The sequence below is a fragment of the Acanthisitta chloris genome, unplaced genomic scaffold (genome assembly GCF_000695815.1).
Source record: "Acanthisitta chloris isolate BGI_N310 unplaced genomic scaffold, ASM69581v1 scaffold4220, whole genome shotgun sequence".
NCBI lineage: Eukaryota > Metazoa > Chordata > Aves > Passeriformes > Acanthisittidae > Acanthisitta > Acanthisitta chloris.
In genome coordinates, this window is record NW_008653192.1 from 1 (window position 1) to 7,004 (window position 7,004).

Here is a 7,004-nt window from a genome sequence, read left to right on the forward strand (position 1 = left end):
ATTATTATTATTATTATTATTGCTTCCATGTTTCTCTCAAATCACATCTGAAAATGTAAGCATGTCTGTCAGAGCACTTAGCAGGTCCTCTTAGTAGAACAGTAGAAAACTTGGAATATTAAATGAAATTAGGCTCTATTTGTTAATGATTATTTTTCACTGATTATAAAGAGTGCTTAAATCTATAAAAAATGTGTAGAAACCCAAGTGGAAAGAAGACAGAATTAATAGCTTGCTCCTAGGAGGTTTTCTTTCATTAATATTTTTCCTTACATCCCTAGTACTGGGGCCTTTAAGTACATTCCCATTTGGTGTGAGTCTCACCAAGAATGAGGACCTGAAATAACCAGCTGTCACTGCCTTCTGTTAACTGTGAAAGAGTTTTTTGCCCACCTGAACACTATCGGGCAAGTGAAGTGTCAGCTTTCTCAGTTTTGTTTAGGGCAGATTCACCTATTACCATTTTGTTTCCAAAACCCTGACAATCAGTATAGCAGAAGTTCACCAAAGTCCTCACAAGGGCACTGGACTCTGACCTGGCAATGAGTTCTTGGCTCCTGGGATCACCTCTTCCCAATCTCTTTTCCACCTGGCAGCTCTCTGACACCACTTTGATGTGGAGCATCACCCTGATCAGGACTCCTCTTGATGCCCACTCCCCACTGCCCTGGCAGAGCTGGCATTTGGCATCACACAAGGACCAGCAAGCCCTGAAAAATGGGGTGGTGCCATGGCCCAGTTGTGCTTAGACACTGAACCAAAGTGAGCAAGGAGCCCAATTGCCTTCAGAACCCTCCACTGTCACTGCCAAGAGAAGGGCACTGCAGACCCTAAGGCACAGAGTCACTGCTGAAAGCAAGTCTCCCTTTCTATACAATAGTTATATAAAGGGAGTAGGGACCAGATGCAGTCTAAGCTTAACCCACCTGGATTGTGTCCCTGGATAATGATAAAGTGAGCTAGGGCTCACATGGAAATGTTGAATGCAGGTGGCAGGGAGAGTGGTCATGGCACCTTCACACATTAGGCTGACCTAGAAAGCTTACAGGGCACTTCCTGGCAGAAAAGGTGGTTAAAGATAGAGGAAAGTAGAAAAAACTTCCCATCTTTTCATCAAAGGAGCTCATGCCGAACTTGAGGATAGCCTGGAAAGGAGGGAACTGCTGTCTGGCAAATAAAATTGGACTTCAGAGGAGCATCTCACCCAGTGTCATGCAAGAAACTTAGGCTGGAGAAGGTGGCCACATGAGAGTCAAAGGGGAGGCAGTGGGCTGTAATGCAGAAGGGAGTATCCAGCCAGGGAGAGCTTGCTAATGGGAGTTCCTTAAAGGTTGGTCTTATGGTCAGTTTTATTTTTGGGATTTTTTAGGAACCAGAGTAGTGTTTTAATGCTTTTTGCAGCACACACAGAACTGTAGTACATTGCTAATGAATGGGAAAATCAGAGTATCACAAAGGAAAACTGGGTGACCTTGAGCAGCAGAGAATTGATTTGCAGTGAAATGCAGCAGCCCAAAAAAAGAGCAAAGAGGTCACTCATGTATAGATTAATCACAAAAGTACTTGCTGTTAAATGGCATCTCACTGGTTAGTGAAGAGGGGAGAAGAAAATTTCTCAGTGTACTAGGCACAGGACCAATGAGGCTGCAGTTGCATCTTTTCTACAGTTTTATTCTCCATAGTATGGAGTGACCACATTTTTCTTGGACTGAGTTCAGGGACAGTCGGGGGAGAAGAGGACATTTCTTACTAAGGGCCAAGACAACTTGGCTTGCTTAGAGTAATAAAAGGGATGCTGAAAGGAGATATAACATCTTCTCAGAATTACTGCAAGAAGAAAACTCGGGAGAGGAAGAAAAGGATAAAGCTGGTACTTACGTAAGTGCAATAAAGATAAATTTAGCTTGGAAACTGCCAACTAGTCTGAGGGTTTTGAAAGTGACAGCTTGGAAGAGCCTTTCAAGTTTTGTGTCCCAGTGTTTAATTGCAGAAGTAAAATTTGCCATTTGGATAAAAAGGGCTAAGAAGGAATTGCAGAATATTTACAATGAATGATAGTTGATTTGTATTCTGTTTACAATTGCTTAACTGTAGTATGCACCAGATTAGGCATTAGCAAATCTCTTGTACATGGAGATATAAGGACAGGCCTCTGTGATGCGTGGAGAAAATAAAGGCAATGCACAATTTGCACAGCATGGCAGTGAAGTCCTGCACACTTTCTTGTGGGTATGTGCAGGAAACAACATGCTTATAGGTGTAGTAGTGTTAGATGACATCTGATTTTTCAAAGGCATAACTATCATCTCATTTGACCAAGTATTATCTGACCTTTTAGAGAAATCATTTAAATGTCAATGGCTTGGGCATTCTTACACTATGTACTCAGCAATGCCTAATTCCAGAACTAGGTGAAGGATAAAGAGAAGTATTAACCAAACATAACTGTTATTAAATGTATTCTTCTGCTTCAGTTTTACTTCAACTTTTCATAAATAAATGTATCAAACTGCAGTTAGCCTAAATCATTATTACAGCCTTAAACTTTTGAAATTTTAAGTATCTTATGTTTCCTGCTCACTTACAGCTAGTAAATGTGTCAGAACAAATCCAGAGTGATTTTATATGTCATTTTGCACTAGTATTAACTTAGTCCTAAATGATAAGGTTGTAGTTACTGATATGTAGTGGCAACTGGGCTTCAGAAACTCAATTTATGTCTCTTTTGTAAAGGGCAATAATCATACTATCATGTTTGTGTTCAGACACTGTGCTGGCTGGCTGACCTTTTGTTGCTGACTTTAAAACACTGTTGTCATGAATGGCCTGTCTTTATGGGACTACATCAAAAAAGAAAAGAACATTCAATATTATTAAAGTTATTTGTTAATTTCTTATCTGTTCCAGTAGTAGTGTCCATCAGTGGTAAAATGTGCTTGTACTTCCAGTTTGGATACTACTGTCTTCAGATTACTGCCACCTGAATTTGTTAATGCTTGCACTGCTAGATGAAAGAGCTTGTTGACACTGGTAGCAGCCTCTTGTAGCTGACTACAGGTTATTATCTGGAGAGACAAGGTCAAGTTACATCTAACCTTCTTGAAAGACACCAACCTCCACTTAGTATTTCATTGCAAAGCATGATTCCCAGGTTGCAATCATTGCTGCATGCCTTCCAAATTCAGTATCTTTTATTTTAATGTCTGGTCACCAGAGCTGAACAGAGCAGAGGTTTGACCATTGCTATAAGAAAAATGCTGCCTCTGGCTGCCTAGTGAATAGCCTGCTGTAGGAAAATAGGTATCTTTCAGCATCCTTAGGAGAAGTGGTAATAAATACCATTCTGATATTACTTTAAAACCTAGCAATGTGATGAAATGAAAGTATGGTAAAAGAAAAAGGTATTTCAAAGTGTAGATCTTTGTGCTTTTATTTATATTTAAGAATAGAAATTGGAGTATGCAAAAATGCTACATGAGAAATTAGAATTGGTCAGTTGAAGTGTATGAACTTGAGTATGTGTCGCAGCATTTTTTTTAATGTAACTATAACTTTTGCCTCTAACTTACCTAACACCACTTCTATTATACAGCATGTTCTAAGTTTGGGGCTTATTTGCTTGAAATACCCATCACCTTGTATATAAAATGTAATATGTATAAATTCAATTATTAGAGAAAATATTGGTACTATTGCTTGTTACAGGGAAAAAAAAGGAAAAAAATGTTTTCTGGATTATTGCAATTTGTCATTAGTATCTACAAGTTTATCTGCTTATCAGCTACCTGTCTGCAAATAGCTCTGAATGCAATAGATACATGTTGATTATTTTTTTAAAATAGCTGTCACTAAATTTCCTTTTACAAATTTAAATGTTAGGATAATTTTGTATCTTTTTTCTTCAAGTTGTAATTTAACCATGTTTTTTTCTGAAAGGCCTTCCACTGTCCTTAGTCTCTAATTCTTAAGTTTCAGTGAGAGATCAACTTACTTTTGTTTCTGTACTGGACCTCTGAGCATGACCCATTTCCCCCATGATTTGGCTTTGCAGGATTTATGTGTGCCTCAGTACATCCCTTAGCCCTGTTCTAGAGATTTCTAGAAGTTCCTTCTCTTTTAGGTGGTTTGTAGTTATGATGTCTAAATACCACAAATGGGGTGACCACAGGCAAAGCCCAACACTTCAGCTTCTCCATGTTAATTTTTCCTTAATTTGCCTCTTTCTTCCTCTTTTTTGGGTTTACTTGCCCCAAGAACATGCTTGCATTTTTACCCTTCCCCCCTCACTTCTCTTCTACTCCTATGACAGGGTCGCAGCAGAGAAGGTTGCTCCTTCAGGAGAGGACCTTATTGAGCTGGTAGGTCCTAAGCATCAGTCAAGGATGCTGTCTAGACTCAGTCTTTTTCCAAACCTAATCTAATTACCCCAGATACCTGCAGATTAAGAGAAAGAGTTTAGAGAGAAGCTTATAGAGATATGGAACTGCTTCTTTCCACTGGAGAGAGCTGACAGTGTGCTGTGCCTGTCCTATGGTGGTTATGGCCTATCCCAGGCACCCTATCTCATAGATGTCATGCACCAAGATGACAAAAGACTAGCCTACAGTGATAAACTACGCAAAAAATGAAGAATCTCAGAACTGTTAGAAAGTGCTTCTTGCTTTTGGTTTGAGGACCAGCCAGTAATTCTGCATGGCTGGGAGGACTCACATGTTTTGCCATGCGAATGATGTGGCAAAGTGAGTCATGGACAACATGCTTCTCAAACTTGTGAGCTTCCCAGCCTCATCCCTGGTGTTTTCCTTGATGCCTCTCCATTCTTACTGACCCTGCCAAGCATCGTGGCTTCAGCCTAACAGAGCCTGTGCTGCTGTAGGTTGTGGACCCTCAGACTGCAAATAATCTTCCTCAGCAACCAGTGCTATCTGGGTTTACGGTCTCATATATCATTGATAGCTGTGATTTTTGCCTCATGATGTCCACTTGTGAAAGCCCTAGGTAAAACACAGAGTATTCCCCATGACTCCTTGTCACTTATTGATGATCAGTGGTGGGAGACAGGCTATAGACAAAGTCAGTCTACAAAGGAGAGAGTAGCTTTTCTTTGTCTGAAGCAGAGCCAAGAACAATATATCAATGTCCATACATATTTAACTCTAAGATCTGACTCAGGATTTGTCTTGCTGAGGTGTAATTTTGGAAGCTGAGGTTTGGAAGTCGTTTTTCTTCAATAAAAGTAGCTGCCATCAGAAGGTGATTGGTAGTCCTGTTGTTTCACCTGTATATTTGTTGCGTGTAGAACAGTTAATGCAATGCTTTGCTGAAGTCTCATGTAATGTTGTTATGTTACCATGACAGACATATGAAAATAGAAGCACCGTTGTCAGGGTGATGTAGCCAAATTATTACCACCCTGTTTTTCGAGTATTCAGTTAGAAAAGATGTGGGGATTTAGGGTTTGTTTTAAATGTTTTAACTAAAAGTTTTGATGTTATTTTAAGTAGTGAAGAAAATAACAGCCAAAGTGGTCATAGGCAAATTAACATGGAAAAAGTAGTATGGATTGAATAGATAGCACTGAAAATAGATTTGTCCTTCAGGTTCTGCTAGAGACAATGGTGAGAAAGGAGGAGAGGGTTTTGTAATGATGAGAACCACTTTGATATGGTTACTTGAAATAGCTGCAAGCAGAAGCCATAGATAATAATAGTCTTCATGCTGTAGAGGGTTGAAAGCTCTGAGAAGCCAAGGATGACTGCAGCTGCCTTGAGTGATGGTGGAACAAAGCCATAGAGTTGTGAATAGTTCATGCAGATTGAATGTGATCACAGAGTCAAAATGTGCAGTCATCAGGTTTGAGATCCAAGAAGCAGGTGGTACAGGATCCATCTCAGGATTTTATAGGGGTTTCCTGGCATCAACCAACTCAACAAATCATAGACTAAAGAAACAGTTTTGATATCTGCAATTAGATAACACAAGGGCATCATCACAGTGAACACAAAATTATTCCTTGTCTATAGTCTTCTCCAAATATTCAATGAGGCAAATTGTTCCTGTTTTAAAATAATGTCTCAGAACTCCATGCCACTTTTTTTTTTTTTTCTGGAAGTGCTAAATGGAAACTAATGACAGAGAGGAAAGTATTTCCAAGTTTTGCAACTGGCAGCCATTACCACAGGACTCATGAGCTTTTCTAATCCATTTTTATTCAATTTAAATCATGGCTTGTCAAGAACTGGGCAACCGAATGTGTAGAGAATGTGGCCAAGCTAGCCACATTCAGAATTATTTATGACTTGATCATAGCATTTTCAGATCTCTTTACTGGTTTTAAGAAAAAAAAAAAAGAAAAATCTGTGTTAGCAATTTCACCAATAATGTTTTGCTTCTGTATTTCTAGAAGAAAATGACCACTTAATTATTAACATTTTAATAGCCCTGCAGTTTCAGTGGTCACTTAGTGATGGGGTTCCTTAATTTCTACTAATCTTAAATACTGAAGAAATTACCACAGTTTTGCTGTTTCAAATTTGAGAGAAAGGAAAATTTTAACCAATAAGAAACAGTAACAATATTGAATAAACAACCTTGTGACTTTTGAGACATTTGAATATTTTTCTATTGCAAATGAAAAGCATTAAAAAGCCATGTATATTGATTTTGGATTTGAAAGCAGCTCTGTTCTTTCTTGACTAAAGGAATATTTTACTGATGAATTAGCAGATTATGAGATCAATTTTCTGTTTTGCATTCCTAAGAAATGATTGAAATTATGCACATATGTAATGCAGCGTCAAGTCTAGTGAACAGCTACTCTTCCATTTTCCCTTTCAGTTGTCAGTTTAAAAAAGTGCTTATCAGATACTGAGTCAGTATGAAATTGTGAGCCTGGGCATTGCCCCATCTCCTTTGAATCTTTTCATTTTAAGTTCTATTATTAGAAATTAAAATCTTGGCATGGTGTAATTTCAGTCCACTTTCCTTACCTGCATATTCCTGCT